The sequence below is a fragment of the Triturus cristatus genome, chromosome 8 (genome assembly GCF_964204655.1).
Source record: "Triturus cristatus chromosome 8, aTriCri1.1, whole genome shotgun sequence".
NCBI classification, from domain to species: domain Eukaryota; kingdom Metazoa; phylum Chordata; class Amphibia; order Caudata; family Salamandridae; genus Triturus; species Triturus cristatus.
In genome coordinates, this window is record NC_140591.1 from 328,109,587 (window position 1) to 328,131,098 (window position 21,512).

Below are 21,512 nucleotides of genomic sequence, written 5' to 3' on the forward strand. Positions count from 1 at the left end.
TTCAACTCCATGCCGCTACAAGACTTTGTGAATACCTAAACCCCTAGGCTTATATCATTCTGCCTTTTCTCTAGCAAGACTTAACACTGTGCTATACTGAAGTAAGTACAAACTTTATCTTTAAACTTCGTTATCTTTATTCAAGTCAAAAGGTTAACTGCATCCTCAGCTTACTGGCATGAACATAAAGTGAAGGCAACCTCGTCAACATTCCAAGGCTGCCTTCATGTCAACATTCTGAACGTTACATTACTACAGTAGAGGATGGGGGTGGCCGGAATGTACCATGTGGTAAATTACAACACATCTCCCTTCATAAAGAAGACCTCAGCTCACCCCTTAAACATCCCAGATGAATTCAAACCAAGCCAAAGCAATGTTTTCTTAACTCATATGAAATTCCTTGTGCCAACTTGGGGGTTTTCGATCCCTAAGTTCCCTGCCTCCTTGCGCCCTTTCTGCTCGGGAACTCTGGGCCAGATACCTACCCTCTCCTGCTTGGTCCATTTCCCTGGGACCCTTGGCCACCCTGTCCATGCTCCATTTTTTTCCCATCCTCCATGATGACCATTTCTTTTGACCTCTCTTATTTTCCCAGGCTCATAGTACTTCTCCTTGCCCCCAATGTTCATTGGTCTCCTTATCACCACCCTTTGTCCCTCTCTGAAAGATCTTTCCTGCACCCCCCACTTTCTGTCGTACCACCCTTTATACTTCTCCTGTCTGGCATCAATTCTCTTGCTGATTTCCTCCCGATCAACCACCACCGGATCCTTGGGGATCATCCAGTTGGGGGATAGTTTAGAACCCGCCTTTCTCCCCCTCAATAGTTCAAAAGGCGTATGACCTGTGGAGAGGCTAGGCGTGGTGTGGTAGGCCCAAAGCATGTCTCTCAGAGCCCCCTCTATGGGATTCCCCGCTTTCACAGCTAGTTGTATACACTCTTTCAACATACGGTTAGCCCTCTCCACCTTTCCGTTTGCTTTTGGGCAGTACAATGGGGTGCGTATGTGTGTTATTGACATGTCCTTCAGGTATTCCTTCATCTCTTCCGATACCAATTGGACACCATTGTCCGTGACTAAGGTGGAGGGAATGCCCTCCTTTGAAAACACTTCGCTCAAAAATTCAATCAACGATCTTGTGTTTATGTTGGTCACGAACTTGTGTGTGACCCAGTTCGAGTAGTAGTCTATAAGCACTAAGATGTACCATTGCTGTGGTACCTTAGGCCTTATGGGGCCTGTGATGTCGAATCCCAACTTGTCCCATGGAGCACGTGGTACTTCTACGGGACTAAGCGGAGATTTCCGGATACATCTTGTTTTATCGCTTACGCCACATGCATGGCACTCCTTCACCTTATCTTCCATTTGTGTATCCATTCCAGGGAACCAATATTCCGCTCTCAGTCTTGCCTTGCATAGGCTTCTTCCCAGGTGCCCCTCATGTGCAAGGTCCATGATCTGTCCTCTTAATCCAGCTGGTGGCACTATCCTACCTGACTTGAGGAGGTATCCATCTACAATGGACAGATCATTTCTTACGTTCCAGTATGGTTGCATGTCTTCTGGTAGAGTCTTGCATTTCATGGGCCATCCTTTGATTGTCCAAGCTTTCACCCTATTGATAATGCTATCCTGTTCCAGGTGATAGTCCCACTGACTCCTTGTCATAGCTGGGAGTTTGACCTCCAACTCCCTCATTGCTCTTGACCTCCTCCTCATGACTTCCTACTGGTGCTCTAGATAAAAAATCCGCCACCTTGTTCTGTTGGCCAGGGACATACACTGTCTTGAAGTTGTAGCCCTGCAAGCCTAGAACCCATTTTGCAATTCGCGGAGTCATGTTTTCCAAGACTTTGTTGCCGAACAAGAATATTAATGGCTTGTGGTCGGTGCACACTTCAAAGGGCAATCCCCACACGTAGAAGCTGAAATGTTTTATTGCCCAATACACCGCCAATGCCTCCTTCTCTATTGTAGAGTAATTAGACTCTGCCGCTGATAGCACCCTTGATGCAAACGCTACCACTTTGACTTCACCACCTCCTCTTTGTGTAAGCATAGCACCTATGCCTTTGCCACTTGCATCCGTGGTTATTATGGTGTCTTTTGTAACATCAAAGTTGCCAATATATGGTGCCGTCACTATTGCTTCCTTTATGTCCTCAAAAGCCTGTTCTTGACTTTTCTCCCACACGAACGGCATGTCCTTCCTTAAGATCTCTCTAAGGGGATTAGCTAGCATTGCAAAGTTCTTAATGAATTTGGCCATGTATTCCGCTAGGCCCAAGAACGATAGTACCTCTTCTTTACTTGATGGTGTAGGTGCTTTACGAACTGCTTCGAGATCTATCTTTGGTTTTATCCCCTCTTCTGAGATGGTATGCCCCAGATAGTCTACCGCCGTTACTCCTACTTTGCATTTGCTCTCCTTTGTGGTAAACCCTACCTCTTTTAGTTTGTTGAGTACTCTTTCCGCATTCATATTGTGTTCCTTCTCATTTGCTCCATAAATTAGAATGTCGTCCTGAAAGCACAATGATTTGGGACAATCCTTCAACACGTGTTGCATCACCCTTTGGAATGCCGATGCTGCTGATGCCAGCCCAAAGGGCATTCTTAAGAATTTGTAGTTGCCAAATGGGGTTGTGAACGCCGTTAATGGTTGTGATTCCGGATGAAGTTTGATTTGGTGGTAGGCCGATGAGAGGTCCAGAACACTGAAACTTAGCCCCTTGCAGTGTGCTCAACATCTCGTGTATCCTTGGTAAGGGGTGTCTGTCCACCACAATGTTGGCATTCAGTGTCCTGAGATCCACACATAGACGGATGCTCTTTCCACCCTCCTTACTTGTAATGACAATGGGCGCCAACCATGCCACACATTCTACTTCCTGTATGACCCCTTGCTCCACCAATTTTTCCAATTCCTGTCTCAGGGGTTCCCTCATAAGTAAAGGGATCGACCTAGTCTTGTGCACCACCGGAATTGCTCCTTCCTTCAATTCAATTTTATGCATGTAATTTTTCAGTACCCCTAGCTTGTCACTGAATACTTCAGGGAATTCTTTCACTAAATTTGATCCCACCTCTGGAGGGTCTATCAACAACACCTGCTCCTGGTTGTTGGGGTCAAGCTTTATTCCCAATTCCTTTTGGTGTTTCCACCCCAATAGACTAGACCCTTCCTTGGTAACATACACTTTTCCTACTGTGTGCCTGTCCTTAAACGAAATCCTCATTCTAATCATCCCCTCCAATGGTATAGGTACCCTATTGTAACCCATGGGGGCAATGTCAGCTGTTTCTAGTAGGAGCTTATGTTTAGCAAATTTCTCCTCGAACCTGTTTTTGTCCACGAGGGTGAATGGGGAGCATGAGTCAGCATACACTTTAAACTTTTCCCCATTAAGTTCTATCTTGCATGTGGGATACTGTGTCTGCTCTCCCTTATTTTCATCTTCCAGCTGAAAAATGTAACTTTTTTCTTCTTCCTCATCTCTCTCTCTGTTTTCCACTACATGGACTTTATTTGTACCCACGTTACATACTTTAGAAAAGTGTCCTTTCCTATTGCACTTCCTGCAAACTACATTACGGGCAGGGCAGCGCCAATTGTTAGCTAGGTGATTGTGGTTACCACACCTAAAACACTTCAGGCCTTCCCCTTTATTTCCTGTGTAATCTTTGTTCCTGTTCTCTACTTTACATACTGCCTCCTCGTTGACATTCTCCTTCCCTGTACTTTTCTCTTTTGCTCCTTCTGAAACTTTCATTTCTCTCATGCACAGTGCTGTATGCTCCAACCCCTTAGCTATACTAATGGCTTCCTCCAAGTCTGGGTTTCTAGTAAGTAGTTCTTCTTGAACCTTCTCCTCATTGGTGCATCTCACCAATTGGTCTCTAATAAGAGAGTCCGTAAGTTGCCCAAACTCACACGTGGCTGCCATGCCTCTCAATACTGCTATGTATGACGACACCTTTTCTTCCTTCCTTTGTGCCCTCTTAAAGAATTTGTGTCTTTCCAACACCACATTTATCTTTACTTTAAAGTGAGCTTCTAATTTCCTTAATGTGTATTCATACACGTCCACCCCTTCATCTTCTCCACTACCTTCATCCTCCACCTGTCTGCCTGTAATGTCCTCAAATACCTTCCTTCCATGTACTCCCAGATTATGTAGGAGAATGTGTTGCTTTCTTAGATTAGAAAAATTCCCGCCTCCTATAGCTATCAAATATGACTTAAAAATACCTTCCCATCTTTTCCAAGGTATTTCGGGCTCTCCCAGCTCATTAAGGAATGGAGGCGGCTGACTCATCCCTGCCCCTGCCATTTGTGGATGCGGGGTGACTGAAAAGTTGAAAACCAGGGCAGGCAAAGCGATTACCTACAAGGCAGCAGGATTATACCCTATTTGAATAAAAAAATATTTCCACTCCTGTATGTCTTTTACACTGCCAGTAAATTCCAAACACTTCCCCTCTTTAATCTGCACATGAACCTCGTATCTTCCGAAAAAAACTCCTTTAAGCTTCAATCACTTATCCTTCTCTTAAACACAGTCCTCTTTCTTTGTTTGCTGAATTTCCCAGCGTCCCACTGTAGAGCAATGACGAATCCCTCCTTCGCCAGCCTGACGATCTTGATCTTGTGAGGAGAACTCCGCTTCTGAGGTGAGTTTGCTCTCCTTAGGTTTCCTTATTGGGAAGTTTCCTTACACCTAGTTCCATTCTTTCTTCGCCCAGCGCTCTTCACACGGGGATCGTGCTGCTTGAGCTTACAACCGCTTACTTGCGTTCAATCTTAATATCGAGTCCAGCGCGCGACCGCTTCAGTCGGCTGCCTTAGAGCGTCAAAGCTGCTTCGGTACCATGAAACGAAAGGAGGAAGGATGATGGGGGGGGGGGGGGGAAGGGGGTTTTTTTTGAGCCCCAGATGCCACCAGGATATATGGTTCCACTTAGGGCAATGTACGCTTCGGCTACAGCGATGGCCGTTAGCTGCCTCGACGGTTCCTGACGTTCTCGCTACCTCAGGGCACACGACACCAGCGTAGCACTACGGACCGCACCAATGTCCGTGCCTGATGCTCCTCTTCAATACAACACCCCTTGTATCACCACTTTCATCCTTTTCTCCTCGTGAATTCTTAATGTCCTCTCACACAGATACTATGAATTCTTTTCAGTGTATGCCCGTGAACCACCACAGCTTTCACTATTCATTTTTCATTCTCCATTCCAGTGCTGTTCTGCCGCAGTCACGCACATTTATTTTGCTCCGCTCCCCATAACAGAGGTGTAATGATGGAGGGTAAATCTAAACAGTCTCTCCCCCCTCACTTATCTCCTCACCACCTTAAAAGTCCGGTGTCAGAGCGCTGTCAATTCTCCGGAAAAAGGAGGCGAACTAAGTGCTTCCAAAAGGCCAGTAAGTCGAAGTATCTACAGGGGAAGATGCAGCGCCGTCCCTGTCACAGCTCCCGTCATCCTCGTCGCCATCTGAAGTAAGTACAAACTTTATCTTTAAACTTCGTTATCTTTATTCAAGTCAAAAGGTTAACTGCATCCTCAGCGTACTGGCATGAACATAAAGTGAAGGCAACCTCGTCAACATTCCAAGGCTGCCTTCATGTCAACATTCTGAACGTTACATTACTACAGTAGAGGATGGGGGTGGCCGGAATGTACCATGTGGTAAATTACAACATATACCTTGCTGCAATAAATGTGGTGTGCTTTACAGAAATCGTATAGGGTGCATCTACGCTACGTGCAAAACCTTGTGGAGAAATTGTGTATGAACCATGGTATGGAATAGACCATGTGGTGCTTTACCGAGTCCCAAAGCATTGCCTTTGCTAATGTGGCATGCAGGCTGAAGCTCATTAAGAGAGGGGTGCTTTTTTGGGGGGTTTTTTTGTTTACAAATCTAGTTTAACGCAGTCTCCATGGAAATGGGTCTAAGTTCTGCCAAAGGCTTAATCTTCCAAAAAGCATCATCTTATTTCGAACATTTTAGAATTGGTGTGTTTCATAGCAGGAGCGTTCAGTAGACTACACCTAATTATGGCGTCTTTTGTATTCTAGTAAGGCTCTGATTATGCCACTTCTGATTATTGCAAACGCTGAATATGCCAGCGATCTAATTCTATTAACTGTTTATAAATGCAGAGAATGTCAATGTATCTTTGCCTCCGTTTAGGCAAGCCTTCTGACTATATAGTAAGGCTCAGAAAGTGCCAGCTTTTTTTTTATTTTTTATGTAGGAGCACTAATTCTAGCAGTCCTTGGTTTATCCATATTCTAACTATGCCCTGTTTCCTTTGTTTGTTGTACCGTGCTTTATCTGATTAAATATTCTATTTCATTGTCTAGGTTACCAACGAAGTGTAAAAGAACCTCCCACAGACTGAATTTTTCCACTTTACCTCGCTGTGTAATCGTTGTCATATATTGTTTCTCTTCACCTCAGATCTCTTGTTTGCCAAAATTGTGAGCGGGTATCTAGTGCTGTATCAATGGCTCCCTTCCATTTTATAACCAAATCCACCCCTAAAAGAGCTTTGTAGCCTTAATATCCATTATTACACTAATGTTGGGCTCTGCATTGTTGTCTATAGCATGGCACATAGCTGACACACTGGAACTGTCTGGGTGCTGCAGATCCTCAAGGAGCGCCAGCACCTTATTGTTAAAACCACAGACCTTTCAGAAAGAGAACATACAACTGAGCCATTCTCTGGAATGGCCCCTAAAATCTGCAACACCCTAACCTGAAAACAGACTAAATCTGTCAATCACCTCCTTCAAAAAGGTCAAACTGTTTTTGAACAAAAATGTACACTAGAACGCTCTGACTCAGCAGATGGAAATTACCTGGGATCGCACTCGTCACGTCTGGGCATTCAACTCACTGACCCGCTCCTGATTTGCGGCAGTTGACGGCATTTGTGTTGCTTGGTTGTCATATTTTCTCCTTGCCTAACCATTTGTAAAGCGCTCCGGTACCTTACTAGGGTCAAGACTGTGCTATATAAAAATCGCTAAATAAATGGCTCTGGGCTTTTAAAGGCTGATCTAAGCCTTCTGCTTCAATATTCCAATGTTTCAGTTTCTCCCTTAAAAATAAATATGTGGGCCATTCGACCCTCAGTGGGTGGAATTTTCTAATGGCCTTCTAGCCTTCTGCCTCAGGCTTTGCCAGTTGTTAAAGGGCCTCCGCCTCATTATAGAGCCTCGGGCCAATAACTCTAGCTCAAGGGTTTTGACAACCGGTATAGCTACTGGCTATGCAGCTACATGGAATGTTTTAGGAGTGTACATTCCTGTGTCATTGGGTTCCATTCTTGTAATTGGAACGGTCGGTCAGCTGAGCTATAATGACTGGTCATGAGGATGCTACAAGGTTCTTTTTAGTAAACTAACTGAATTCCTAGTAGACGTCTGCTTCCAATACTATACTACAACAATTTGACAGCTGTTGAACACAAGGACACCATCTGAATAAAAACCTTGCTGGCACCAATGAGAATCCATGCAGTTGGTATGCAACTATGCACTTACCCTACCATGCTGTAAAACAGACTTTGAAAATATAAAGCTGTCATTTTCCCCTTGCATGTGTTTAGACATTGCCCGTTTTATAAATTTAACTTATCAAAAGAAAATATCATTAAGCTGACCCGGCTTGTGCTACTTTCTCTGACCATTCTATCAGTTGCCTGAGCAGGAAAGGTATGCTGCTGTACTGGTAGATATAAGATGGTTGGACTACACCTGCAAAATCTGGTCTTCCACTAGTAAAATGATTTACTCACTTGGTCGGATGTTTTAAGTGAGTGAAACTACTACAGGAAGTCAGCCTTCCAGGATCTGCAATGCCACTTGTTTGTTCAGACCCACAAACTTTCATGGGTATTCATAAATGTCACTCCTGACACAGCAGATGTCCTGGAACCGCCATGAAAAGGGTGGAGCAATGGAAGGGGGTTCCCACAGCAAGCAAAGTTTTCCATATAGGAAAGTTTTGAACTTACTTGGTAGATTTTCACATGAGCAGATGTGCACAAAAGTTGCCAGGATTACACCTCAAATGTGACTAACCGGTTTCCAGACATACCTCTGGAAACATTTTTGAATGCCTAAAAGTCCTACATCTGCACCCATGAGAGGTAATATATCTTTGGGTACCTTCTCACTGCCCCTCTGCACAGTGAAAGATTGTGGGACAACTTCCTAGCCTCTCTGTTAGGAAAGTAAGGTTAGAGCAGTAGTGGTTGGGCAAGGGCTGGAGGCACACTTTCAGCGCACCTCTGCCTTTTGGTATGAATCCTGGTGCTAAGGGCTTTACTGTACTCTGCGTGTGCTCTCCAGCCCTCTTGCCTTCCACATTGCTTCTTCCCTCATACAAGCAGGGAAAAATGGAGGCATGTTTGAAATTTTATATTCTCATAGTTACCAAGTTAGAGCCATTACCATCCTTCCTAACACTCATTAAGCTAGAGATCTTCAAATGTAAGACTTTGATTTTCTCCAAGTTGAGTACAGCCCCCAACCAAAGCCCCCCCCCCCTTCCTCCCCAACCTCCCCTCCCCAGGCATCCTGCTCGGAATAGGAGTATCCACAGCAGGAAAATGACAACATTCTAAAATTGGCATTGTGGAGTATTTTAGATAACAAAAATCCAAATGAGTAGAAGTATTTCTCTACCTGCTTGCAAACTGAAGTTCTCACTTATTAAGTGAAATAAGATAACCCAGTGTTGGTCTATGGGAGAGGCAGCCTTTCTGCAGTGAAAAACAACTTTGGAAGGTTTTTTGCTGCCTGTAGATCTAAAACTTTAATGCAAATGTCCTACTTTTTAAATACCATGCCCCCTGCCCAAAAATCCTTTAGGGTATAACTTACGGGTGCCTTATAACTATTAAAAAGGGAGGATTAGGCTATGCAATAGTTTGTTTTCCGAGTGAAATTGCAGTTTTAAAACTGTACTACAGGCTCCAGTGGTAGTCCTGAGACCTGTTTTACAGTGCTGCTTTAGTGGGTGACACAGTGAACTGCTGTGCACAAGTGGCATTTAATTTACAGGCCCTAGGGACAAGTAGTATAATTTACTAGAGACTTGCAAGTAAATTAAATGTGCCAATTATGTGTAGGCCAATTTTACCATGTTTCAAGTAGAAGGCACAAGCACTTTGGCACTAGTTAGCAGAGATAAGGTACACATAGCCCAAGTGCCAACAAAAACTAATTGAATGAAAATACAGGCGTGAAGGCAAAATGTTGGAATACCACACCAAGGCTGTTTGGTTTAAGATATGTCTCCTCCAGCAGGGAGAACTATCCACCCTCATGGAAGTATATACCAATTTTACCATGTTTGGAAGAGAATACAAACATTCTTCCTTTGGCTACCAGGGCAAAGTGCAGTGAACCAATCCCAACAAAAAGCTCAGTAGAAATAGGGTAGTGAAGGCAAAATACCATGGGGAATACCATGCAGAAGATAGTAATTTCCAACCAAACATTGTTTTTGGATTTACAACTTCACGTAGTGAAGATGTGCAGGCACAAAGGATATCTTAAAGATCAACAAATACTGACCCCTTTTCAAAAGTATTTACTATGCAGGATTTTTAAGTATTAACTTTGCTTCTTTGTGGGTACAGCCTAACTATGCAATATGTTCAGCACAGGGTGCCTTTTTAAATCAATTAAACAGATGAACACTTATGTATGTACAGTTTTATCAAAGCTTTCTCTTTTGCATGCCTTTTTTTTTTTTATTTTAACTAGTAAGCAAAATCAATTTTGCATTTCAGATATAATCCACTCCTATGTGTTTTTAATAGTACATTAATAACCTTTTCTAGATTTCTTGTATGCATATCATAGCAGTGCTAATGAGAAGCCCAAACCATTATAGAGCAAACAAATATTGTCTTTCCCTACATCTACTATATCTTCAACAATAGCAACCATACCTTAACTACCTAATATACTTAGTCTGTTTTCCCCTATCCTACTGTAACTAGCCTTACCGACCTTCAGTACTTTCGTAACCATCATACCTTACCTATGCTATTTTTCTGACTTAAGCTGTTTTACCCAACACGTCTACCATACTCAATCAATCATGCCATCTTCTTACATAATTTTTCCTTTTTACAGTACCTTACTATTGTAACATACCACCCTTGACTTCATTCCACCTCTGTGCTGTAAAAAACCTTACACATGCCTAGAGGTTTTGGGAAAAGCCTAGCAAGAGCTGATCGTACAGCGACCTTCTACAGAAAGTGCTTGTGTCCAAGTCAAAGGACCTCTGTTGCCGCCTAAGATACAGCAACATGCCCTACTTGTTGAAGGCTATGAACAAGGGAATACCATTTCGTCTTCAAAAACAAGACCTGGTGACTAAAAATGCTTGTTATAATTCTGTCTCATTGGTACTTAAATTCATAATGTGGGCTCAGGGCTGCAAGTTGGAGTAAGCCATGTTTTTGTGATGAGCAAACACTTCTAGTTTTCTTTCTCATCCCGGTCATGATCGTTTTCATCCTGAGTAGGGATGGAATGTTAAACTGATGTGGTGAAGATTCTTTGCTCATAGAATGGGCTCAGTAATCGGAGAACTAATTTTTGTTAGTCGGGGTTGACAGCTGAGTTGTCTGCAAGACCGGTTTTCAATATACATGGAGCAGCTTTGGGCCTGCCCCTTCAACCATTGGCTTATTTAAAGTCAGACTTTTTATAATAATTGGCTTGAGGCATTGTCACTCGCATATTTCATCAGAGGTGTATCTTTCGTGGTCATATTTTTGGTTGTGGGACTATCATTCTGCCTTTGATATATTACGCTTGCATTGCAGTGCATGATGCACTACAATCTATGCAAAAAGTACACTTGTCACTTTTTTCCCCTTTCAATTCATTTATGTACGCATGGTTTACAGAAAGCAATTGTGGTTTTGTCCAGTAGGATGTCTTTAGAATGCTTTTAATGAACTCTTTGGATATTTGGTCATTCATTCTAGTCCCCTTCATTTCTTCGTGAAATAACACCTGTTTTGCAGCTGACTCGAAGAAAACTAACTATTTGCTTTGTGAAATAACCTAGGACTTATGCTTCACGCCATTATCTGTCTGTCCTGATTAAAGATCATCTTTGCCGCCAAGCAGAGTTTGGGAGTCAACTCTGCAGTGAGGCGCCTTATCCAGACACGCTTCTAAAAACTAGCACCACTTCTGCTAATTCTACTTCTACAGTTCCAATTAATGCTCCGAATTCCACCTCCCCAACACGCTTGCCAAGCATTAGCAACGTCAGAAGTTCAGATTTTAATGCGATGCTGATTGAAGCCAATGCTTTTGGCTTTACCAGTGTTTATTTACTGAGGGCCACATGTATCAACACTAGGAATAGTGATTTACCGATTTGCGTTTTTCTGCAAATTGCAATTAGTGCATCGGTGTTCTTAATGGATGAAACTCCAAGAGTTTTTTATATATATATATATATATATATATCCACAAGAAATCCCTCCAGCCGGAAAGAAAAACGGGATGCACTCTTGACAACCTTTTATGCGCTTTATTTTCTTTATATTTTCACTGCATGGGGTACAGGCAATAGCTGATCTTTTTTAGGGGACATGCGCCTAATATTGCAACAGAGGCAATGGGAACAAAATCGACCCACATTCCAGCAACAAAGGGGAAGAGGAAGAGGACGGAAATGGTCACAAAGAAACCCAAAAGAAGGGGCAACCGAGGCAAGCGTCACCGTGGAAAAAATGGGAACAGAAACGAGGAGCATGCGCAGGAAGAACAAGTAAAGAATGAATTACAGGTAGTGAACCTATCCAAAAGATCCATTTCAGACACAGAGAATTCGCTACTAAAAAGGGGGATAAAATTTTGCCCTACAAGTAAAATGGACCTAGCACAAGTAAGGATTGATTTGTACTTATACATTCGTAAGATCAAGTTGGCCAAATTTTTTGGAGAGAAAAAATATCATGGCAAAATTAAAACATCGGAAGAAAAAACAACTAGCGTACAAGTAAAGGACACTGAAGGCTTCTTGACACTATTAAATTTGGATGCCATGGAGGGAGAGGAAATCCCATTAAGCATGGCAATCACACAAGGAGGAGCAGGACTAAGCGGGATGAAATCAAAGTCCAAATTTTATCCTCAATTAACACCAGGAAACAAAATAGATCTGTTTCAAGAAGCGGTTATTCAAGACCTATACAAAGTGAAGAGTCCGGCATTTACTGACAACTTAACCAAGATGGAACGGGAAGCCCTACGGAACTTGACAATGGATGATCAGATTGAAATCAAAATGGCAGACAAGGGGGGAAATATAGTAATAATGGACAAAGCAGCATATGTAGCGGAAGCACACCGCCAGATAAACACAAATTACTATGAAATTGAAAAAGAATCCCACCCTAGAAATAAAAGAAAGTTGATAACAGGCTTCAAGAATGGGCAGGACGGGAACTGATAAATGAAGAAGAATGTAAATATCTAACAGTGTCCCATCCAATCACAGCCACAATTTATTTTCTGCCAAAACTTCATAAGGATTATATCCTGTTACAAAATATCTAGTCCCCAGCTGAGCTCACGAATGTTTCTAAATTTTTTTGAACTTAATCGGCGGACTCCGCTGTGGCGTGGTATACTCTGCTTGTGTTGGCCACAGAGTAGTGTTTTCCCTGGCAGAGGTGGTTCACGAAAGAAGAAGAAGACGCCACCTCCACCTCCATCTTCCATAGCCACACGTAGTAATAGAAACATTGGTCTTGGGCTCGACTCGGGTAACATGGAGCAAGAAAACGAGGAAACTGAAATGGCAGAGGCGACGTCATTGCTCCCTGGCAAATTCTCCATCAAACAGGGTAAGAATTCTAATAAGGGGGCTGCTGTTAAAACCAATGAAACAATCGGCATAAAAAGCTCTAATTTACAAACTGTGCCAGACCTATTCGTAAAGCATGCCGCAAAAAAGAAAATAAACGATAAAGATAACCAAAGCACTGATATAACTATAGGTCAGTCTGCCAATCAGGTACCCACTATTGGTGATAATCAGAATGATTATAATAATCCCTCTATGCTGACATCCGTTCCAATTCCGACCGACTCGTTGAAGAAGGGGGTTATGGGACTTGCAGTTTCGGATCGAGTTATCACCGATAGTGCATGCTCTCTTTCATCATTGGTATTATTACCTAATGAAGCATCAACTGTAAAAGAAACCAGTGGGCACCAATATAATCAAGAGCTCCCTGAAAATTTCTATTCATTATCAGAACTCTCATCCGACGAAGCAACTGGTCCTAATAAAGATTGGGCAGACTTTAGTGGAGAAAGCTTATCTTCTGAGGGTGAGATTAGTATGAGTCCTGACAACACTAATGTGGGAACCATTATAAAAAAGAAGCTGAGGAAGAAGGGATCTTCTCGTACAACAAGTCAAGAGGCGACTTCTAATTCCTTATCTCCCAACTTGATAACTACCGCCTCTGCTACTGATAATATTCCAGGGCCTAGCCATACCGCTACATCCGATTCTGGGCTACAGCATGCAAATAACGAAGAGATCACGTTGAAAACAATTTTTGATACTATGATGTGTCATAGAGCAGAGAGCAAGGCCGAGAACCAACGTACGCAAATGACATGTGCTAAAGTCAAAAATGCAGTACGACGTGCAATTAAACTATGCTCAGAGACTGCTGACAGGGTCACTGAGGCTGAGGCCAGGATATCTGTATTAGAAGAAGAATGTATGGCTCAAAGACAGGAAGCAGGAGATTTCAGAGCTCAAAAGGATGACTTATCCGATAAATTAGCCAGTTTGGAAAATCAGGCCCGTAGAAACAATTTGCGTTTTCTGGGGATCCCTGAAAATAAAGAAGGAGGGGACCCGAGGAAGTTTATTATTAACCTATTAAAAGATGCTTTTCCTGACTTCACTGATTGGGACTGGGCCCGGGAGATACAACGAGCACACAGATTTCCTTTTACAATAAGGAAACCACGCCAAGGACAAGGTCAAGAAAATTTTCCTAGGGCCATTTTGGTGTCATTTAATAACTTCCTTGCTCGTGAAGTAATATTTGCAAATGCTAGACCTGACAAAGCGGATGGTCCAGGGTTTCAGTTCTTTGTTCGACCAGACTATTGTCAAGCTACTGTGGCTCAACGATGGCAATTGAAGCAACTAATTCCTGACTTTCAGAAGAAAGAAGTGGCAGTATTTCTTCAAGGCCCTGCAAAATTAAAGACTATATATAAGGGGCAGACAAAATATTTTATTTCTACAATCAAAGCTAAGGAGTATCTGGAATCTCTCTGAACAAATAAAACGATTTTTGGATATGTAGTATGATAGATACAGAATTGGGGGGGTAATAATAGCATTGCACTGTATAATAATTACTTGACTGCAGGCTCTTTACGCTTCTCCATCTTTATACTTGTCCTCCTTCTTTTTTCTTTTTTTTTTCTTTTCTTTTCTTAGGGACGCCACGGGTCGGGGACATGGCATCCATTCATTTCAGGAACTGATAGTTCCTGTGCCTCATACTTTGGGGAGGGTGGGGGGAGGGGTTCTGGGATCAGGGGTTGGGGTGGGTAAGGGTAAGGGTTGGTGGTGGGGGTGTAAGGCAGAGGTGTTCAATACAGGGATGACTATAAGACATTTAAATGGCAACATTGAAGAACAAATACGTTTGATGACGATCAACAATCTGTTTTCTTTATTTTGGAAATGTATAAAAAGGTGAAAATATGTTCCATTAATATTAATGGTCTTAATGATCTAAAGAAGATTGCCATGCTTCGAACAATGCTTCAAGGGTTGAATATCGACTTCCTATGTTTACAGGAAACTCATATTTCATGGGATAAACGCTGTCTCTTGAATAATCTGGGACTAGAAGTCTTGATTATGTCTAAGCAAATGGGTATCAAAAGAGGTGTTGCAATTTGCATGCGAAAGGGAATAGGGAAATGTGTAAAAACTCTTTCTGATAAATGGGGAGTGGCTGAGCTTAAAATTGGTAGTTGCAAATTTACTTTATGTTGTATCTATGGTCCCAATTTGGATGATGCTGAATTATTCAATACTATGAACGCAGAACTATCCACTTGGGCACAACCGACCATAGTTTGTGGAGACTTAAATATACACATGTCAGCCGACTGGGATATTAAATCAGAGAAGAGATATATGGGCAGAAAGGTCAAAACTTACAAAGCACTTAGAGACCTGGTTCTAACCAATGGATTAACTGATGTTTGGAATAAATTTCATCACAATGACCCCGGATATACTTTTTTCTCTACTCCTCATCAAAAATTTGTTCGTTTAGATTATTTTTTTGTATCATCATTTTTTCTGGAGAAAATTCGCATCGAGATACTACCACAAGTTATCTCAGATCATAATCCTATAATTGCAGAGATGCAATTTCCCACCGACCGTCCAAATTCTATCAGATCCTGGTCATTCCAAAGAAATTTATTACTAGACGAAGAATACCTTCAATTTATGGCTAATATCATTAAAGATTATTTTTTGATAAATAACGATACTGCCTCTCCGCAAATAGTTTGGGACTCTTTTAAATCCATTATACGCGGCGAGACAATCAGTTTTGCAAATTATAAGAGGAAAAAAAATCAAGTAGTTTTTAGGGACAGGCTAAATAAGATAAGGCGGGTGGAGATGGAATTATCTGTCGCATGCAAAAATAATGCTAATATAGAGGATGTACAAACACGCTTAATTATTGAACGCTCAGGTCTTCGCACACATATTGCTGAAGAAGTAGCTGCAAAATTTAAACAATATAAAACTGAACGCTATGAACTTAGCGAACGCACGGGTAAAATTTTAGCTCAGCGTTTACGACAATCTTCTTTTAATGAAATACATTGTGTCAAAGATACAAATGGGGCCCTTCACGAAAGCAGGGAGGGAATATTAGAGGCATTTCAGGGCTTCTACAAGACGCTGTATAACGACTTTAACAATGAAATCGACAAGACCCTTGATCCCAAAGAGTATTTACAAAACATCAACCAGCTTTCTCTGTGTACAGAAGATATAGATTTATTTTCTAGACCAATAAGTTGGGAGGAGATTGAAAGAGCCATTATGAGTCTTGCAGCTGGTAAAGCTATGGGGCCCGATCAGATTCCTCTGGAGTTTTATCAGACATTTAGACTTTTGTTAAAACCAGAGCTGCTTAAAATTTTTAATGCAGCTTTCCAAGAGAAAGCTCCGGATTCTTGGTCTACAGCTACTATAGTTGTGTTTGTCAAAAAGAATAAGGACCCAAAGGAATTAGGCTCGTATCGTCCTATCTCCCTGATTACAGCTGATAGCAAAATTTTTTCCAAAATTCTTGCAAATAGACTAAACGAAGTTATGCCGGACCTGGTTTCTAATATCCAGCATGGGTTTATCAAACACAGGGACACCACAGATCACGTTAAACGTGTTATTACAATGTTGGATTGGGCCCAAGCAAAGGAATCCCCAGTCGGAGTTATCTTACTTGATGCTGAAAAAGCGTTTGACAGAGTAGACTGGGGGTTCCTTTGGTCCGTACTAAAATGGAAGGGTTTTCCACCACAATTCATTAAAGCTATTCAGTCACTTTATTCTAATGCAAAGGGTGTAATAAGATTAGGCACGGATATATCTAGCCCATTTTCAATTACTAGGGGGACCAGACAAGGGTGCCCCTGCTCTCCACTTTTATTTGCACTCTATTTGGAACCCTATTTGAACAGATTAATTACAGAGCCCGGTATTCCACCTGTACGGCTCCATGAGGTAGACCATAAGGTCTTAGCATATGCAGACGACGTGGCCATTGTCACTTCCGATTCCTCCTCTGCCTTACTCAAAATAATAGAAATTGCCAGTGAATTTGGCAAATTATCTGGATACAAACTAAATATTTCAAAAACCCAAATTATACATTCTAAAACCAGTCTGCCCACTGATATTGTTTTAAATGATACTGCCACATACCTTGGTGTAACCATATCATCTAAAATAGATGACATTATTGGATTAAATCTGGATCCTTTACTCACATCCACCAATAGAACTTTAGAAAGGATAAATAATTTACATTTATCTTTAATTGGACGGACTAATGTTATCAAGATGTTGATTTTTCCAAAATTTCTCTACTTTTTTCGCACTATTCCATTATTTTTCTCTATGTCTCTTTTTAATAAAATAGATAGGATGCTGTCCAGGTTTTTATGGGGCTATCGTCGTTCAAGAAGATCCCTAAAATGGTGCACTCTACCGCCAGAACGCGGTGGGTTAGGATTCCCGAATTTTAGAATGTACTACTGGGCTATAACTCTCAAAAATATAAAGGTTTTATTATTTCATGATCACATTAACGAAACTTTTATGTCACCATCTATTTTTGAGATGCTTATGGGTGCTCATGTGCGCCAATGCTTATTGATATTCATGGAGCCAAGCTATTACAAAAAAACAAGATTTAAGGTTCTTCTCTCTGCTTTTTTGGTGTGGAGACAAATTAACAAAACTTTAGGGTTAACTTTAAAATATAATTTCTATACACCAATTTGCTGTAATCTTTCTTTATCTGGCATTTCTCAAGACATTCCTATGAACCGATTCCGTTTGGGACAGATTCATTCAATCGGGCAACTGTACCAAAATGGGGCTTTAATGTCTTTTTCTAATCTCCAAAATATATTCGGCTTACTCAGAAATGAATTCTTTAAATATTTACAAATTCGCAGTTTCTTGGAAAAAAAACACCTCTTACATACTAATGTAATGGAGACTAATATAGTCATGGAAAATGTCAGGAGAAATAGCCCTATTGGCACAATCTACCAATCAATGGTCAACATGTTGCATGATGATCTTGATTTCCAAACCCAGAAATGGGAAAAAATACTTTGCACAGACGGAATTGATCTTGTAAGGGCATTTGAGATTAGCAATAAAACATTAATTAACAGCTCTCTTAAAAGTCAACATTACATGGCATCTCTAGATCTCTATTCTACACCGGCAAAGTTGGCTAAATGGAAAGCTACGAAAGGTATTAATTGTAGCCGCTGTGGAACTTTAGCAGCTGATTCTTGTCATATGTTTTTTAGCTGCGCTGAATTAACTGTATTCATAAACAGGATAGAACAGTTTTTGACCAATTTGCTCAATGTTAGTATTAAACTATGTCCATCTGTGATTATTCTTGGTTTATATACTTCATCTGAGAGCTTAACCGTTGATCAGGAACATTTTCTTTTCATTGGAATGTCTGTCTATCGTTTATGTATTACTTCAAGATGGCTAGATTCTGATCCACCATCATTCGAACAATGGCTGGGAAAATTGTTAAATGTTTACAGAATGGATAAAGCTGTGTATAATTTGAAAGGACACAGAAAGAAGACATTTGCTAGGAAACTTTGGTCGCCTATTGAAAATTGGATTTAATCTAATGTATTAATAATTGTGCTATGGATTGTCATTGTTTAAAATGTATTTCTTTCATTTTTTTTTTTTTTTCCATCCTTGTACTCTGTTTGCCTCTGCCATTGAAAATAATAAAAATATTAAAAAAAAAAAAAAAAAAAACTTCATAAGGATCACAAAAAACCACCTGGTAGACCTATCCTGTCAGCGAAAGGTTCATTGTTAGAACCGATGGCCAACTATATTGACTTCTTCCTAAACCCCTACGTAACTCAACTCAGCTCCTATATACAGGACACAACAGACCTGTTAAGACTACTGCAAAACACTCCCTGGCAGGACACATATCAATTGGTAACAATGGGTGTTATATCCTTATATACTAACATTGAAAATGACATGGGCCTGGAGGCATGTGACTTCTTTTTGAAAGAACATAACATCAAATACAGTGAACATAACAAGATGCTCCTTGATATGATATCAATATGCTTGAACAAGAATATCTTTGTTTTTGGAGATGAGGTGTATCGCCAGAGGAACGGGACTGCAATGGGATTTTCTTTTAGTCCCAGTTATGCCTGTTTAGCGATGGGATATTGGGAGAAAGAGGTCGCATGGTGTGAAAGTAATGACAGAATGGTGAATAAGGTCGTCAGTTGGAAACGGTTTATTGATGACCTATTCATCATCTGGGATGGCACAGAAATGGAATTCAAGGAATACTTTGAGTTACTAAATAACAGCAAAACAAATATAAAGTTTACATATGAGATCAGTAATGAAAGAGTGGTATTCCTGGACATGGTAATATACATCAAAAATGGCCACATACAAACAACTTTACACAGAAAAAGTACAGCAACCAATGCCACCTTGGAAGCAACAAGCTTCCACCAAAAAACCCTAATTTCAAGTATCCCTTATGGAGAGTTCTTGAGGATTCGGCGAATATGCAGTGAAGAAGATGAATGGCGAATACACGGACAAAACACAATGGAAAGATTCAAAAAAAGAAAATACAATACCAATATAGTAAAAAAATGCTGGGAAAAAACAAACAGCAAAACGAGAGAGGATTGTCTATCCAGAAAATCAAAGAAAACAGAACCTGAGACCATCCGGCTAATAATGGATTATTCATTGGAAAGCAAACAAATAGTGAGTATCTTGAGAAAAAACTGGAAGATACTACAGTTGGATCCTACTGTGAAGGAACTAGTAGGAAAGCATCCGATGGTAACATACAGGAGAGCAAAGAACTTGAAGGATCATCTAATCCATAGTCACTTCAAAGGAAAAGATAAGGAATCTACATGGTTGAAGACAAAAGGTTTCATAAAATGTCATGTGTAAAGCCTGTCAAATTGCCCAACAGACAAAAAACATAAAGATGGCAAACAACAAAATCTGGGAGATTCGCCAATTAATAACGTGCAAGACTCAATATGTGATTTTATGTGTTGGAGTGTCCCTGCCCACTGAAGTACGTGGGGAGTACCATCTTTGAATTGAAAAAGAGAATACTGGAACACATAAGAGCTACAATACATAAAGACAAATCCAACGCGGTGGCAAAACATATGGAACAAGTCCATCAAGGAGACTGGAAAAAATTTAAATACTATGGAATTGAGACCATTCCAAGGAAAGAACGTGGGGGAGATCGAGAGACAATTGCGACAGAAGGAGTCACGTTACATTTTAAAATTACGAACATTATATCCGCACGGCCTTAACCAGTCAGAAGAGCTCTACATACATCTATAAAAAAGAAGACAAGAACATAAACAGTAAAATGAAAGGAAATGCAGTCCAGGGATGAAAACATCGAAGAACAAATCGAAAAAATGGAAATTAATGATCCAAAAGAACTTATCACTCATAAGATTAAACTCCACCAGAGGAGGTAAAGCGAAGAAAGGACAAAGCGCTCATGAAGAATGTCGACTGGACTTTTCTTACAAAAAACAAAACATTAGAGTGCAAATAAATAAGTACATATACAACATAAAGAAACATTTGGTTTCAAAACTACATTCTCCAGAATGCAAAAGGGTGTTTGAAAACCGCCAGGAAATGATGTAATTTCAATTGAACTTAAAGAGGGCGGGACCAAACAAACAGTTGATCGTGAGCAAGGTATCAGGAATACCGAAACGCGTAGATCAGCTATTGCCTGTACCCCATGCAGTGAAAATATAAAGAAAATAAAGCGCATAAAAGGTTGTCAAGAGTGCATCCCGTTTTTCTTTCCGGCTGGAGGGATTTCTTGTGGATTTGAAGCGGTGTGGTTCAACCGCAGGGATTTGCACCCACGAGGAGCGCTGCAATCACCCGGTAACTGGGAACCAGTGGAGTGTGTGTGTGTGTGTGTGTGTGTGTATATATATATATATATATATAAATTTTTTTTTTTTTGGTTTTCCCCTAGGGGGTCCCAAATTGACGTACCTCATTAACATTAATGTGGTAGGTCGCAATTTCGACCCAGGAATCGCTAAAATCCTTTTAAAGAGCTGGCTGTGCACCATGGGACCACTGCCTACTCTATATATTTAAAAAAAGAAAATTGCCAACATTTTAAAAAGTGGTAAAATACAAATGTTTTGCGATTTACACCCCCGCCCCATTCGCGGTCTCATAACATTCATACATACTACTTTGAATCGGTATTTGCAAGGGGCGCCCTAAACACGCCCTTTCCAAATACCAAATTGCAAACCCATTTTGCGATTCGGTAAGTTTACTGAATTCCAAAATAGGGTATGATACATAGGAAAAGCCATTTTTTTTGTGTTCGCCACCTGGCCGACTGCAAATCGGCTTGTTTGCGAACGCAAAATAGGTTCATGCATGTGGCCCTAAAATGTTAGTGGGAGTGGTATTGGTGAAGGTGATGCTGGCTGCTTCCTGGAACTGTCCAGAGGTAGATATATAGATATGTATGTATCTGAAATCTAATATGTGTTGTATAATTTAGGTGCTAG

General features: G+C 40.9%; 1 protein-coding gene across 1 annotated transcript in view; it reads left to right on the plus strand.

Moving 5' to 3' along the window:
• Nucleotides 1-21,512, plus strand: part of GTF3A (general transcription factor IIIA) — a 115,203-nt gene that overhangs the window by 11,987 nt on the left and 81,704 nt on the right. The gene's annotated exons all lie outside the window — the stretch shown is intronic.